Raw genomic sequence first — 17,992 nt, 5'->3', positions numbered from 1 at the left:
ACGAAGAGCTTTGTGCCAGGCTGGTGGCAAAATGAGAGTGAAGGCCACCTGTGGTTGTCTTTGACAACGTTGCCCTGGGTGACCCATACCGTGAGTCCCACCAAGATATGAACACTCAAATTTTCCACATGCAATAAAAAGTTTTTCTTTCAACCGAGCACCCAGTGGTGAATGTTTGTTAGCGAAGACAATCTCATTGGTATAACGTGAGATGAAGCAGAATTGCTCACTGCAGACACTAATTGAGGACCAAAGATGGAAAAGTATGAAAGTGCCGAAATCTGAAAAATGTGGGTCTTTTTTTATTTTTGTAATAAGGGGATGTATTAGCCATGCCGCATGTAGTGGTAACTTGTGCATGTACCTGAGATCATTAGTTTAGTTGGTAAGAGGTTCAGCAGGTAGAGCCACAGTCCAGCTAAGTTTGATGGGGAAGGGTGAATGTGCCAGCGTCTTTTGCTGCAATTCACGTGTGCTGTCCATTGTGTCAGTGTGTTATCACTCATGTATTTTCTAATTTCTGAGCCACTTAATTAAAGAACTGAAATGTATACAAGCTAAATATTGTTATGTAATTGTATAACATGTATTGGATGTAGTATACTTGCACTTCATAGGCCGTAGGTAATCATCACTTCCTGGTCTCCTTCAGTAGAAAAGGGTGAATGTGCCGTTGTGCTCGGGGACTATAATATTGGCATTTTCTCGAAAACGTGTTTCTGGCACCTTCACCCTTTTCCATATTTGGTCCTCAATTGTAGAGTATTAGCTAGTAGAGGTGGTTAAATTGCGTTTGGTTCACCTAAAACACATGAATTCTATTACCCGTGAGGAAATCGAGAAATTTAGAAAGATGGCTATAACTTCCGGAAGAAGACACATCCTTGGGAACCACCCATTATACAACAAGACTATGTGCCTGTAACATTGAGTTGGCTTCCAACATGTTAGAGAACAACTACGGAACAAAATTCCGACACCTGGAAAGAAATACAGCGAAAGCTCTTGGAGAGGTGGAAGTTATGGCTTTCTATTATCCGTAAGTTCATTACTCTATTTTCCCCCATGAATTAATCTAGTGCTCATTACTGATGTAGACTGACTGAAAACCAGTACCATGTGCCTCAACAAGTCTCGTTTCTGAACTTCCAGTTGATGAATCGAACCCACGTCCTTTCGTGTGAACAGAGCACGGTGACATGAAACATATAGTAGAATTCCTGATCAGTCAGTTGGTATTCAGGTGAGGCCACATTGAAGACTCCGTCTTCATGACAACATTCCGTCACTCTGACAACTGAAACATGGAGTTATTTGCCGTTTCGGCGGGCCGGCGGCGAGCTTAAGGTGGATCGAGGAACAATCGAATCTACGATGTGACAACATCATAGCGAACTGATTTATACAGTTTGGAAACAATGATTAATGTACATTAATTTCCAAAAAATGCAGGAATGAAGATATCACCCTGTTTTTTGTGGTAAGGATACCACCTGGTGTAGGCTTTCAAAGACAACTAGAATTCTCAACGTCCATTAAGGTTTCCCCGTAAGTCCTGTCGGTATCTTCAGAGCTGATGACCTGTCAAATGAGTACGAATTCGGAATAAGTTGATAAAAATTCCCAGTCAACTTTTCTGTAATCATATTTCCAACATAGAAAGCCCCCTTCCGCACCTAGAAAGATTTCCTTGGCGAGAAATGTTCACTGTTCACTCTAAATTTAACGTTTTGTTTCAATCTAACGAGTATGTTTACGTTGCTTAATTTGATGTCTTGCTTCTTTTAATGTGGAACTAGATGAAGTGTTTCTGAACGAAAAGTCCATGTTTTAAAACTCTAGGAAGTCAAAACAGGCCATTATGGCTTCTGAACAAACAAACAAACAAACAAGGTTCTCCTCTTGGTACAGCAGAACTTGTTTAACTGAATTGGAACATTTTAATTTGAATTCATGAATAATTCGGACTTTCTTCGCGGTCCCTTGATATTCCTGTACATCACCGTATTAAACATTGTTGTTTAATTTCGGAGTGTCTACTCAAAAGGTGCTGTTTTCACCTTTATATAGTTTGGGGAAAAGCGCAAGAATAATAAATTAAAAAGCACATGGAACGTACCCATGATCAGGTTTGGCACACATTTTAAGGAATTAAATTGTTCTCGTCTGGATTGCTCATGGTAATAGACAATATTAAACTACTGCAATGCATGTCGGAGAAATAATGATTTAATATTTGAAAGTGGAAGTAGCGCCTTTTGAACAAACATTCCTCAATTCGAAGTTTACATCGCTTACTTCTATGGAGAAGTACCATATCGTTGCTAAAATGCCATAACCACGAATGTGACTATGCACTTCCTATTCATTATTTCCCTTAAGACTGGTCACACCTCCAATTTCCTATGCGCGTGTGTTAAGGAAAATCCTTACTGTACCGTACTGTAGGAATGCATGTTTGCGTAACATATTTACTCACCCCTACAGGAAGGTTCATTTTCCTTTACACTTGCGCATAGGAAAATGAACTGAACAAAATTTTTCTGATGTACTGCATATCAATATGTGACTGGGAGGCGTGACCAGTCTTAAGAGAAAAAATGGACAGAAAACTATTAATTAAAAACTTCAAAATCATTGTAGACAAGCTTCTGGGATTTTTGCATGTCAATAAAACGAGATGAAATTCTTTAAGTTGGCAGAGAACGTTGAACCGAGCCTTCAGAAGGAAATGTCGTGTGTTTGCTAGAAAGTCTTCTCTAAATCTCTATATCTTTCAGATGAGACTTTCTTCGGAAGACGTTGAGGAAAGTTCTCTGCAAAACGTGAAGAATTTCACCTTGTTTTCACGATACGTCTAAATCCCAATAGCTTATTAACATGCCTACAATTACGGGCCGTGAAAGCATCAACCTAAATTTAACAATAATTATCATTGTTAAATTTCTACTGTCATTAAAAGCTATGAACAATTATTTTTGTACTGTCCATAGAACTTGAAAACTCGACTAACAATAATTCTTCATAAAGGCTTTTCGGACGAAAACTAGGAGGAAATCTTGAAGTATTGGACAAGGAATGCTTTGTCGGGTTATAATGTGTGCAATTTCTCTCTGCATGTGCCTAAGTTTAAATCTCCTACTCTCGTAGTTAACTCTTAAATGCACCTCTTATTGATAGTGAGGTTTAGTAATTCGTTCACTTATAACGTTTGTAGCAGTGAAAAACATTTCATTTCATGGTTTAAAGCACCATCACGTAAAGTGAGCACAAGTATTACCTAAGTGTATAAATTTCCATTAGGACAGAAACAGTCTGGTATGAAGATCAGGAACTGTTACTTGAAATTGGTGACAGAGTTAGGAATCGACTCCGAATCAACTAAGGGAAAAGCTACAATATGAACTCTTTACAGCAAGTGACTAAAAAATCACAGGACAATGTCCAAAACAATAAGTAATTTTATTCACAAGGAACTAATGAATTGCCGCCTCCGTGGTGTAGTGGTTAGCGTGATTAGCTGCCACCCCCGGAGGTCCGGGTTCGATTCCCGGCTCTGCCACGAAATTTGAAAAGTGGTACGAGGGCTGGAACGGGGTCCACTCAGCCTCGGGAGGTCAACTGAGTAGAGGTGGGTTCGATTCCCACCTCAGCCATCCTCGAAGTGGTTTTCCGTGGTTTCCCACTTCTCCTCCAGGCGAATGCCGGGATGGTACCTAACTTAAGGCCACGGCCGCTTCCTTCCCTCTTCCTTGCCTATCCCTTCCAATCTTCCCATCCCTCCACAAGGCCCCTGTTCAGCATAGCAGGTGAGGCCGCCTGGGCGAGGTACTGGTCATACTCCCCAGTTGTATCACCCGACCAAGAGTCTGAAGCTCCGGGACACTGCCCTTGAGGCGGTAGAGGTGGGATCCCTCGCTAAGTCCGAGGGAAAAACCGAACCTGGAGGGTAAACAGATGATGATGATGATGACTAATGAATTACTGTCTATATGTCAGCTAAAATAACGTAAACCTTTGATACGACTGCTGCAGGTGAACATCACGAATAATTTACTAGCCAGAAGGTGGCTCAAAACCCTAGCACCAGAGAAGAGAGTCCATTTTTCCACAAAGCTTTAAGCTTCAGCTGATTGTGGTTAAGGTAAGAAGGTCAAAGCTTTACAGTGTGACGTTTTTAAGTAGACACATTCGTATCTTCTTAACGTGGGAATGCGTCACTACTAGGGCTGCCAGTACGAGACATGTCTGACACCTCCACCTGTAAGCATTTTAACGTCCTACAGGTTTTTGGTGACGTTGATATAGGGAAGAGCTAGGACTGGGAAGGTAGCAGCCGTGGTATTAATTCAGGTACAGCCTGATGTGAAATTGTTAAACCTATGAAAACCATCTTCAGTTCTGCTGTGGGTAGGGTTCAGACCCATGATCCTCAGAATGCGAGCTTGTAGCTACATGACCATATCGCGTCACCGTTATAAATTTGATCGCTACCTTAAAATAGAAAATTACAGACAGATTACAGAAATTCGTTTACATTAGAAGCAACAAATACGTGCTGATTCAAAAGTAACATACAGAACATTGATCTGGGTTTACGGTGAGTGTTTAACGGGACAAACTGGTGGAAAGTGCAAATTTTGGCGAAGCTATTGTTCCTCATCCTAAGGAGTTAAACAGGACTGCTGAAATAATGATGCAAAACCAAGTGATGCCATCTTCCGTACAGGCCATGAAGGCCATTTGAAGAGTGAAAGAAAAGACTTTCACTGCTCGTAACTCTGCACTGTGTGGAACAGTAAAATGTCATTGGTTTTACGTTCCGCAAATTAAGTTAGACCTATTGTAACATATGGATAGCCAACGGCCATACCATGTCGAATACACCGAGGTTAAGCAACATTGGGCGTGGTCAGTACTTGGATGGGTGACCGCTTGGGAACACCACGTGCCGTTGGCTCAATTCCCTTTTCACGTCCGCCTGTCACCCAGCGGCCCCGGGTTCGATTCCCGACCGGGTCAGGGGTTTTTAATTGTAAATGATTAATATCCCTGGCCTGGGGACTGGGTGTTTGTGTCGTCCTTAACGTTCCTTTCGTCACACCCAACACTCTACACTTCTGCAATTACACTTACACGCAGGTTCCTATCATATGGTGAAGGTAGTGGCAAAATATGTACGGAGGTGGACGCCAAGAACAAATATCATTAAGAAAAACATATGGATAACCTTAGTTAGGGATAAATAAAGCTCACGTTGTATTAATATGCATGCATGTATGTATGTATATCTACCCCTTAGTCCATTTTCCTGGTACGGGCTCGGGGATGAGGCGAGATAAAATTACGTGCCATGTCTTACGGACAGATGCCCTTCCTGACGCCAACCTCAGTTGAGAAACTAATGAAAATGGAATGAATGATGTTGAATGAAATTAGGTAAGGAAGTGGATGGAATCGACTGTGGTCTATCAATAGGCAATGTCCCGGTATTTTTCCTGGAGGTGAAAATGGGAAACCACGGAAACCCATTCTTAGGAAAGTCGACGGCGGGGTTCGAACCCATGTTTGTCCCGAATCTAGAGCTTGGTTCCATAGCAGTATGGCGTTAAGACGCTTGGCCAATCCGCTCGATCACGTTGTATTTATATATACATCTCTAATTACAAATATCCTAGAGTGATACCCTGACAGTTCACTTGTTCTTCTACTGCTTTTCCTATATCCAGTGGTGTCGTGGGTGAGAACTGTGGCAAACATATGGATTTGGCCCAGTTTTATGTCCGAATGCCATTCGTAACGCGAAGCCTGTATAAAAGGATGCATTCACTACTGTGTATTTATTTGGTGGTAAGTTGTTTGGTGCTGTGTTTTGTATATGCAGTGTATGAAGAGAGTCATTTTGAGACAATCACAAACACCCTTTCCCCCTCCCCACCAGAGTTAGAGGAATTAATCAGGCGTGGTTGAAATCCTCGATCCATCAGGAATCGACCCTGTGACCCTCAAACCGAACAGAAACACTGTGCTCAGATCAACTGATATTGTATGTCGGAGAGTAAAAGAGGTGTAGAGTACATTCTTCAAAAATAGTCAATGTCGTTTCTATCATTACCAGACAGTATGGTGTCTGTAAGTAATTCGATTCTGTATGTTTCAAATGTGCTTTCCTTTCTGAAGTTTACAAGCAATACGTCGTATGTATTGATCACCTTAGGTATGTCCGGTACAATTACGTTGAAGACTGCCGAGTTCAAACCTTTCTTCTCGTCCCAGCTCCAAAAAAAAAAAAAAAAATTGAACTTTGACATATTGAATGTAGTCACCTGCAATCTTTCCGCCGTAATTCGAGTAGAATCTTAAATTATATATATTTATTCATTACTTTATTAATTTACTATTTATTTATGGGGAGATACTGAGCTCGAACCCCACGCCCAATGTTGATTAATTTCGGAGATCTCACGGGATCCGGTGTTTCAACACGGCTATAGAAAGAAGAAGAAACGTTAAATTTAAAATATAAGAAAAGCCTAGTAACTTATGAATGTTTCAAAGGAATGGTGATAGTGGAAGTGAGTATTTTTTGAAGGACAACTAGCACAACTGGACAGTTCTTCTTCACACTGAGAAGAAGAAGAAGAAGTGGTTCGATACTAGGACAAATGAACAAAAGAAAGAGAACGGCCACGATGGCCATAAAAATGACCGACTCTCTAGGCTTCGCAAACCTAATACCGTAGGGATCAGGGAAGAACAATTATTGACTAAGGGAAGTCGGATAGGAAAGAAAACAGGTCACATATCTGTTTTTCTTGGACCTGTTACCTACGAATATATTGAAAAAGAGGTTTCCATGGTTTCCCATTTTCACTCCAGGCAAATGTTGGGGCTGTTCCTTAAAAAGGACACGGCCGTTTCCTTCCCACTCCTAGCCCTTTCCTCTCCATCCACACAAGAAGACCTATCTATATCGGTATGACGTAAGGAACATTGTAACAAAATGAAAGTAGGCCCTATGTATGTATTTATTTGCTTACATCAAAACTACATATCTTTATTGAAGTCAGAGTTGAATCAAGGGGATAACGGATCAAGTATATGTCGATTGGTTGGATTTGAAACACACACACACTCCCACTACAACAGGATGATGATTCTCTCTTGAGCTTCACGAATGTTCTTTTGGCGATCGGGTGCAACGAACTTCCAACTACCACGTAATGGTATTTCAAATGTATTCTCTGCCAGTCTCATTATATTTCAATGAGCTTGTGCGCTGTTTATAGCAACTACTGTTATAAGTTAAATATTCTGTCGGAACACGCAAGGAAATGCTGATTCTACGTTTGGTCTTAGATCATCAAGTAAAGCAGGGAAATTACACGTACAAGGTTATTCAACTAAATTGTCCACCTCAAATAACTCGCGAACAGTTGAAGATATTAACATTCTCAGTAATGGTAACAGGGGGGATCATAATCTGACTTACAATACTTTTTCATGGCGTCACCATCTTCTGAGATAATGGTACTAGCTACGTTTTTTAATGGAACTACTTTGTTTTCTATATCAAGCCTTAAGCCTAGAAATATCTCAAATTCAGCATCATGATTATTTTGAAAATCGGTCAAGCACTTCTTGAAAAAAGTATGTAAAATATTCAAACGTGCTTCATTTACCAACTGGGGTCTGCCCTGTTCGATTCACGCTGCGTATGAAACATGAGCTAGCTGTCGACATACAGAATTCTTTCACCTTGTTCTAAGAGATGGGTATTCACTATATTGAGCTCTAAAATTAATAAAGATAAAATGCATGATTTAACACCTTTAATATCGCCGTAGGTAAAAGGCGAAGGAAAAACGGATAGGCTATGTGACGTGTTCTATGGGACAACATAATTTACCTGACGTGACATTAAACTTCGTAAGACAGAACGAGCTAGCTGCTTGGTGGCCGCTTACCTGTTAGCTCGCGTATGTGAGATGGTAGGTTCGAACCACACAATCTGCAGTTCTGAAGACGGCTTTTCATGGTTTACTATTTTCACTTTAATTAAGGCCATGAATGCTGTCTTCCCAGTCCTAGGCCTTTCCTATCCGATAGTCACCGAAAACCGACCTCAGTTAGTTCTAATACAAGGAAAAAAGAAAACCATACATGATTGTCGTCAAGAACGACATTTGTCCGTAAAACCGCGCCAAATCACCATACGTGACATGGATCACAACACAGCCTTACAAAGTTGTGGGAAAAGTGGCATAGAAAGAAAGGGTGTATTCTGCCGAAAGACAAGTCCGAACCTCCGCAGAGGTGTGCCTGAGCCGAAGTTTACGTACGGTAGGGTGGTCAGTTCCTTTCCGCTCCTCCATTACCTTACCCCCCACCAAAAGTGCGTGGCAACCCATCCAAATCTTGACCACGCCCAATGTTGATTAATTTCGAAGATCTCACGGGATCCGGTGTTTCAACACGGCTATAGAAAGAAGAAGAAACGTTAAATTTAAAATATAAGAAAAGCCTAGTAACTTATGAATGTTTCAAAGGAATGGTAATAGTGGAAGTGAGTATTTTTTGAAGGACAACTAGCACAACTGGACAGTTCTTCTTCACCCTGAGAAGAAGAAGAAGAAGTGGTTCGATACTAGGACAAATGAACAAAAAAAGAGAACGGCCACGATGGCCATGAAAATGACCGACTCTCTAGGCTTCGCAAACCTAATACCGTAGGGATCAGGGAAGAACAATTATTGACTAAGGGAAGTCGGATAGGAAAGAAAACAGGTCACATATCTGTTTTTCTTGGACCTGTTACCTACGAAGATACGGAAAATGAAAATCCACAGCCTGTTTCCAGTCATTCGACCGGGGAAGAAATGGAACGAATGAAGCCCCCATCTAGCGGCGAGGATAGGAAATGTGCCGGCTGTCGAAGCCTGTCGCACTCCTCTGGGGCAATCAATATGTGGCTGGGAGGCGTGACCATTTTAGGGGAAATAATGGATAGGAGCAGAATTGGCAGGTACGTCGAATTAGAACTATGCCGCCAATATGTATATTACTAACGTCCAATTCATTGGCTGAATGGTCAGCGTTGAGGCCTCCGATTCCCGGTCGGGTCGGGGATTTGAATGGCGTGTGATTAATTCTTCTTGCTCGGGGTCTGGTTGTTTGTGTTTGTCCTAAAGTTCTCCTCTTCATATTCAGACAACACATCACATTACCTACAAACACAGAAACACGCAGTAACACTTAGTCTTGGCGTCAGGAAGCGCAACCGGCCGTAAAACACGGACATATCCTTGTTTGTTTGTTTGTTTGTTTGTTTGTTTGTGTGTGTGTGTGACGCAGTTCGCACCCGTAACCCCACAGCGCGTGGGAAAATCGGTAGAAGAATAAGATGTATATTTTGACCGATGTTTGACTCTTAGTGAAATATTACAGTGTTGCGACAGGTAAAGAAGAGGGAAATCTGTCTTCTTCTTGATAAGTATAAATTTCACGTTCTGTTTCTGTCCATCAGGAATCTGTATTCTCACCTCTCCTCTTCATTATCGTCATAGATACTGTTGCAAGAGATCTGCATTTTTTTTACAGCGTGCTGTACTTCGTACCGACACAGATAGCTCTTACGGCGACGATGGATAGGATAAAGCTAGGAATGAGAAGGACGTGTAACTTGCATTAATTAAGGTACATCTGTCAGAGGGGTTCAGAATCACTATCTCCCGAATTCAAGCTCCTTGTACCTTGGACTTTGCTTTGCGCGGCTGATGTGATTTTGGCCTCTGATGATAAGACTGACCTACAGCTACATGTTCGGTCATGGACCAACCCCTCGCAGATTTTTGACTAATGCTGAACATTAAGAAAACTGAATGTTAGACAAAAGATTCAAATGATCTGAATACAATTAAAATGAATGGCGTTGACCTTCCAAAGACAATGCCATTTAAACATCTTGACTCGACAAGTACTGCCGAGGAATCCCTCAGTCCTGAAATATCAAATCGCATGAGTAGCGCATGGCAGAAGCGGCATTCAGTGGCTGGTGTGCTATGTGATACGAAGATTCCAGACCGGCTAAAGTCTAAAGTTTATCGATCTGTGGTGAGTCCAGTTGGTGCAGAATGCTGGATTTCCACTAAGGAGACGGAACAGCGACTTGGCTTAATGGAAACAAGGATGCTCCGATGGCCGTCTGGCTTGAGACATCACGATCATATCAGCAACAATTAAGTATGCAACCGATATGGAGGGATATGAACCATTGAAGAAGATGAGAAAAGTCATCTCCGCTGGTATGAGCGTGTACTTCGAGCTGCTGAAAAAACAGCTGCAAGGACTAGATGCTGACTTATTGTTGATTGACGGGAAAAGGGCAGTAGAACGACCGGGACAACGTTGGCTTGACACCATACACGAAGAACTAAAATTGCACACCTTCGTCTGCAAAGTGGCGGCAGAGAGCAGATCGCGCTATTATGTGGAACAAATGCTAAGAAGAGAAAAGAAGATCACGTCCAGTCCCCGTGATCTAAATCCGAGAAACACGACTATTGTTTTTGTTGCTGATTCATGACAACGGCTTTCTACGAGGCTAGGATAGCCAGTCCGGTCAGTGTGTCTGTGTGTGTTGCGCCTCGAAGTACCGTTATGTGACATTGTTGTCGGGAGAAATACTGATCCACAGCACATTCATTGCTTGGAACGATAATTCGTTGATACAGTTCATGCAATACTGAACCTTAGATGACAGACCATTTCTGGTCAGGGTTCTAAGCATAAATATTATCAGATAGCGGTTTTTATAGGCGCACCGACGATATGACGTTCGGATAGGGATGTAGGTCAATGCCTCAGGACATACTTCACAGATTCGTCGGAAAGAGAGTTGAAAAATCCCAGTAGTAACCAAATACCGGATAGCCCAAATCAGGGGTGCGGACACCATCGCAGTAGTCTAGGCACATAACATTCAACGAACGCAAGCGTATTCGGATGGAATTTCGAATGGGACCTGCGCATTGCTACGGGAAGTACATCCTATCTTAAACCTCCAAGTCATGAAGTAAGCAAGTATGTACTGCCGACTCTACGTAAACGAGAGAATACCGATGGCTTTCTTTTAAAACCTCGTATGTCCTAATGCTATTACTACCCATTATATTCCTTAAGACGGGTCACACCTTTCCGACACACACACACACACACACACACACACACACACACACACACACACACACACACACACACACACACACACATATATATATATATATATATATATATATATATATATGCAGTCCATCAGAATAATTTTCGTTGAATCCATTTTCCTATACTGACGTGTAAACGAAAATGAACCTTAAATGCATTATACTTTAGGAGCGCGTAAATTCACCATGCAAACAGCATCCCTACAATACGGTATGGTAAGTTCCGCTACTGAACAGAGGAAGACAATCTTCTTCCTGGCCATTTCCTAATTACCTGGGATCGACATTTTGTATGAACATAGCCTAGTTCTAAGACCGGATGCTTACGCGGTTCAAGGCGTGTATCTGTTAACTTACATTCGGGAGATAGAGGTTTCGAACCCCACTTTCGGCAGCCCCAAAGATGTTTTCTACGTGGTATCCCATTTTTACACCCACCAAAATCTGGGGTGTACCATAATTAAGGCTACGGTCACCTCCTTCCATGTCCTCTTCCTATCCTATCGCATCGTCGCCAGGGGGCCCTTTGAGACGGTGCGATGTAAAAGGAAAGCCACCCCCGATGCCAACCAAATGTCAATGGATTTATTCACTATCGCGTGTTCTTGTGGTGTGATTTATTGCATGTAAATGAAGTTGAGTATTAACGAACATAAAAACCCAGCCCCTGAGCTGGAGGTATTAATCACACGCCGTTTTAAAATTTCTGCCATACCAGGTAATCGAATACGGGGCCCTCTGAACCACCTCAAAGGCAGTCAGGGGAAAAGCAGCACCTCTCCCAGGTGACCTCACCTGCTGTGCTGAACAGGGGCCTTGTGGGGGATGGGAAGATTAGAAGGTGCAGGGAAGAGAAAAGGATGTGGCCATGGACCTATGTTAGGAACCATAAAGGCATTTGCCTGGAGAAGAACTGGGAAACTACTGGACAGAGCCAGGATTGGATTTGCCATCTTAGCCACCGAAAGCCAGGAACTTAACAATATGAACCACGCAGCCTGGAAATAATAATAATAATAATAATAATAATAATAATAATAATAATAATAATAATAATAATAATAATAATAATAATAATAATAATAAAGCTGCAAGCACAGTTAAGAGCCTGTTCGATTCACGTCTCACTCAAATATCAACCTGAACGGTTATAATTCAAGTTAACACTCAGCACTTTGTTGGACTGATAACAAATATTTCGCCGTGCTCTGAGTGAAATAATACATAAAATCGGAGGGGAAGACGAGACTAATCACGCGTGACCTGGCCTCTAGTGCTCACTGAACCTACTGGAGTGTGGGCCAGTTCTATTTCTCCAAACTAGGGGTGGTAAGACAAGATATAAATATTAAATCTAGTAAAACATGAGTTGTCGAGCAGGGCACTTAGGCGCGGTGGAGTTTCCTCTTAAGTGTCGTGTATATCCCTTGTTGGCGGTATCGACCCTGTAGCGGGTCGTCTAATTGGACGCCCTGCCGAGCAGTGCACGCCGCCATGCTCCGTCCATCCCCGGCTTACACGGGCTAATAAGCACGACATTTTCAAAGGGCTTTCGTCCCGCTTTAGATACAGGGACATTAAAAAAATCCTATGCCCACTGACAAATGCTATAGGAGTGGGAAGCGCTGAACAGTTGTAAACAAACTACACACCATTAATACTTCCCAAGGTTAAGTATCAGGCGAACAGCATTTTCTTACTGCATCGAAACCTGGGAACAACGGGTATATTACTCGTGGGCTGCAGTAGTGGCACAACTCAAAATATACGAAACCTGAGTTATTGCAGACTCTAACATTGTTCGTAAATTTGTTTCATTCCCCAAACTCCGAAGAGAGTCCAACATAATGTATAAAAATAAAATCAATGAAGCAACTGTGACACATCTCAAAACGTCTCGGTCATGGTTTTGATAAGGGGAATGAAGGAGCAATTTTTAAATAACATGTTTAGTAACTGATCTCCAATCGAGCAATTTAGTACCGTTTGCTCTTTATTCCACAGATTAATCGTATGGTATCTGCATTTCACTACAAAGGGAAACCTTTTACTTATTTATCTCACAATCAGAAATTGACTTTTTGACTGGTGCAACTATTGCAGCCTGTGAGCGATATGGAAGAACGTTAATATATAATTTCGTGTGGCTATTTCTAGCCGAGTGCAGCCCTTGTAGGCAGACCCTCCGATGAGGGTGGGCGGCATCTGCCTTGTGTAGGTAACTGCGTGTTATTGTGGTGGAGGATAGTGTAATGTGTGGTGTGTGAGTTGCAGGGATGTTGGGGACAGCACAAACACCCAGCCCCCGGGCCATTGAATGCAAGCTAACAGCTCGAACTGCATGGCCCACTCAGTTGGTAATGAGACTGGCGAAATCATGATATCCATGACGACAGATAAGGTGCATGCTGTTCAGGAGTCTAGGAAAATGTCATCCAATACAAACATTTGCGGAGTTTTAAACTGAGAGCAGTATTCAATCAAAAGGCATGCAACTGGTGAGCCGAACATGTCCTCGGACACTCCCGGTTAAAATCCCCGACCAGGCCGGGAATCGAACCCGGGACCCTCTGAACCGAAGGCCAGTACGCTGACCATTCAGCCAACGGGTAGGGTTGGAAGAACGTTAGTCATCAACTAATACTACTCCTTTTCCTGGCCGTTTCCTCAATTTAATGGAATTGATGTGGATTTCACCCAGTTTTAAGACGGATGTCGTATTTGACGGCAATCCAATGTGAAGCGATGTATTCACTACCACGAGTTAGATGTAGATGAAGAGAAGTGTAGTGAGAGGTACTCAAATACCCTGTCCCCGAGCCAGAGGAATTGACCATACGCAGTAAAATTTCTCTGCCCGGTCGAGAATCGAACCTGATGCCCTCTGAACCCAAGGCCATTACTCTGAACATTCAGTCATGGAGCCAGATAGCCAAGAATTAATATGAAGATGCTGAAAATTGATCACCTCGTATTTCAAAGCGTTTATGAGTTTAAATATTTCGAAACAAAATTAAACTGATCAACAAAAAATGACTTTCGTTGGATATCTTGGTATCCAACACGCTTTCTAAGACAAGTGAAACATGTTGATTCAAAACATGCAAACTATTTGTCTCCTTCACGCACCGTTCTTGAGATATACGACATCAGCCATTTACTAAGGTTTAACATTGTATCAAGGAAACCAATTCGCAGAAAGAAGCTTCACTAGATCATTCAATGCTACATGAAGTACTAATGAACATTAGTGCAAATCACCACCTGGCGCACATTGGATGTGTTTGTTTACATAGCCCCACACGTAGCAAAACAGAACTGGTGAATTTATGCAACCTTTGGACCCCATAATGTTCACTGTCCCTGGCGATAAAGAAGAAGTAAATGAAAATATTCGGCTTTGCATGAAAAATAACGAAAAACTATGAAAACAAGTCTCGATTAACGCTGGTCCATGAAAAATCAAACTTTGACAGCTTACTCAAAATCTGACCTGAGAGAGCAAAACTGTTTTCAGATTTGAAATCAGCATGAAAAACTGCACTGGAAACAGTAAGCATCACGCCAGACATCTACCCATTTTAAATCAGTGTTATAAAACAGAAGAAATTAAGTCAAGGAGAGTAATCGCAAACGAAACCACATTGATAAAAAGTTTTAAGTCGCACTGATCCACAGAAGGTAATATGGTGACGATGGTTTAGGAAAGGTCTGAGACTCGGAAGGAAGCGATTGTGTTCTTCATTAAGGTATATCCCCAACATTCTCCTGGTATAAAAGAGCGAAACCAAGGAAAATCACTTTCATGGCTGCCGATAGTGGGGACTGAACCGACTATCTCCTGAATGCAAGCTAACAGCTACACTCCTCGAACTGCATGGCCCACTCAGTTGGTAATGAGTCTGGCGAAATCATGATATCCATGACGACAGAGAAGGTGCATGCTGTTCAGGAGTCTAGGAAAATATCATCCAATCCAAACATTTTGCGGAGATTTAAACTGAGAGCAGTATTCAATCAAAAAGCATGCACCTGGTGAGCCGAACATGACCTCGGACACTCCCGGCACTAACAGCTATACGCCATTTCATTTTAATTTTTTGTAATGAGTAAATTATTGCACACTTTCAGTCTTCAGGAATTGTTTCATTAGTCCAGATATTTGTGGGAATTTTATGGATTTTTTGGGCGAGATTTCTGCCAGCTAGTTTCCACATTTCGGCAATTATACCATCTCCCCTTGAAAATTTGCTGTTTCTAACTCGTGTATTATTTGTTGAACTTATTCTATTGTTGGAGGCTCAGAATATGGATTTGGTTCTGGCGTTTCAAAAGTGAGTTGGTCAGTAGGACGTTCGCAATTTAGAAAGTATTTGAAATGATCTACCAGAAGTTAACAGTTTTTTTCATTTCTTGTTTCTAAAGTCCGATCCGGTCGTTTAAAACAGAGAGTGGGTTCCCTCTAACTCGTAAGTTCTTCTTTAAAGGCTCTGTAAAAGTTCCTGGTGTTGTTTTTCTTGAATTCTTGCTCGATTTCTGCCAGTCTGATCTGACCATAATGACGTTTTTGGAATCTTATAATCTTTGATGTCCCCTTCAGGATTTTAATGGAGGCATGCCACTTCTCTGTGGTTTTCTGAGAATTCCAGTCTTGCCATGCTTTCATGCAGAGTTCTAACGCATTATCACAGGTATCGTTCCACCATGTATGCTTACGTTTCCTCGGTGGCATGTTAGTGCACTTGACTGCTTTTACAAGTTCGTTCTTATGTTTTGACCAACTTTTAGCACTTTTCTCGAAGATATTGACGAGGAAAGGGCTTGAGTTTTGCTTCAGAATCTCTGGGTCTATTCGTGGGTTTTGCCGTGATATACATTTGGGTCTGTTAAGTTGAAACATCACTTTGATTAGAGATAGGTGGTGATCAGAGTCGATGATACTCTTCTTAACTTTTACATTCATGATCTCCTTATGATTTCACTTCGTAATAGCTGCATGGGTAGATAAATGCGTGACGGATCGTATGATGGACCGGCAACCGCCTCTACGATTCGCCACGTAAAATGAGGAGAGAAGTACGAGTTATAGGTGGGGGTAATATCTAACCCGGGAGGAGTGGCTGATAGCGGTGCTGGGTGGGATGGGTCTCTCCTCACAGGGAATGCCGCGTGCAGCCAAAGTTTCTTTATGTTTAGTTAGCTGTAGAGAGTAGATATGGGTTAGTACATTAGAATTAAGGTAGGGGATGCCCTAACACGCGGAGGTGTTCCTCGCATACCAGAGGCATCTCAATAGTTTTAGACAAGTTGGTGCAGTGCTAGGCTGGATTCCGCCGGCACGGACACCACTAAATAAGTAGAGTAGATAGTGAATTGTTTTGTTTGGTTTATATTATTTTGTGTGGTTTTTTGAGTTCATAGTTAATAGTTTTAGTGTAGATAGTTAGAGCTTTACATTATATATAATAGTATGTTAGTTTATATTGTTTTGTTTGGTATATATTGTTTTGTTTGGTTTTTTTGGGTTCATGTGTATTTTATGTTCTTTATTGCCTGTAACCGATGGTGCAAACTAGGGTGGCAATAAAGAGTTATCTTATCTTTAAAAAAATAGCTGCATGGTCTATCTGAAATTTTTCCAGAAATTTTTCCAAATGGCTGTTCGGGGACACCCAGGTTGTTTTCTTCTGCGGGTGTGCTAGAAAATGAGTTGACATTAGTTTCATATCAAAACTCCCACAAAAATTGATTAATCTCTATCCATTGTTATTGGTTCTTTTATGGGCAGAGTAGAGTGCTACGGTGGCCTTGTACTTCTTTGTTTTGCCTATTTGTGCATTGGAATTTCCCATCAACATTTTGACATGATTATTATTATAAGCTAATAAGTTAGAATTTGAAGAGAAGTGCCGCTTGCATGATACGTATATCGCCACTTTTAAGAAGTAGGAAATTAGGAAATTAACAGAATGTCCAGATAGAAACACGAAATTTGCACATTTGGATCATTAGTACATCTTTCACTCAGTTTCCACTAATTATTTCCGTACAGTGAATTGAGGTAAAATGTACAGGCGCCACCTCGTAATCTACAGGCCTTCGGATTGAGCACCGATTGCTTCGCAAGCCGAGGCCCATCAGGCTGTAGTACCGTAGGGGTAGGTTAGGTTAGGCTTGGCTATTAATAGCGTGGTGGGTCATTCACTAATCATTAATTCATCATGCATTCATTCATCAGGCATGCATTCATCTACATGGAATATTCTCACTATATCTATATCCCTTGTATGATTGATCCTTCGAGCGGGGGTGAGTGGCACCTTCCAAGTGTAGAAAACTAGTTAAATAATTGCAAGTTATGAATTGTGCTAAATAGGGTGTTTCAACCACTCAACCCGTTTTCTTGCCGTACACGTTACCATCTTTACAATTCGTAAACACTTCTGTGTACACTGTTGTATATTATTTTTGAAGGTGATACTTCTCATTTTTAATTGAATGGCATGTTTCGTCTAATGAGATGGACATTCTCAGATGGTTATAGGAAGGTTTTCACATTCTTAATATTCGCTATATAATCAACAAGACGAAGTCTGGCAAAGCTTCCTTACGTGAGAACTATTCCACAATATTAAAAACCAAGAAGGACTTTTTTAAATCTCAATTTTAGGACATGGAGTGCTAAATGCATGACAATTGTTCTTTCTTTGGTGTTCTTGGATTTCTCTAACATTACAATAACATGTGAAGTTTTCGGTGACGCAAAGCTG

At 41.5% G+C, this 17,992-nt stretch overlaps 1 protein-coding gene and 1 pseudogene across 1 annotated transcript in view; one reads left to right on the top strand and one right to left on the bottom strand.

The window, feature by feature from the left end:
- Sh (Potassium voltage-gated channel protein Shaker) overlaps window positions 1-17,992 on the bottom strand; it is a 719,812-nt gene that overhangs the window by 617,974 nt on the left and 83,846 nt on the right. The window lies entirely within an intron of this gene.
- On the top strand, window positions 4,860-4,960 carry LOC136865001 (5S ribosomal RNA; annotated as a pseudogene).

The sequence above is a fragment of the Anabrus simplex genome, chromosome 2 (assembly GCF_040414725.1).
Source record: "Anabrus simplex isolate iqAnaSimp1 chromosome 2, ASM4041472v1, whole genome shotgun sequence".
Classification (NCBI taxonomy): Eukaryota; Metazoa; Arthropoda; class Insecta; order Orthoptera; family Tettigoniidae; genus Anabrus; species Anabrus simplex.
The sequence above is the reverse complement of the archived record's forward strand: the minus strand, read 5'-3'. Positions and strand labels throughout refer to the sequence as shown.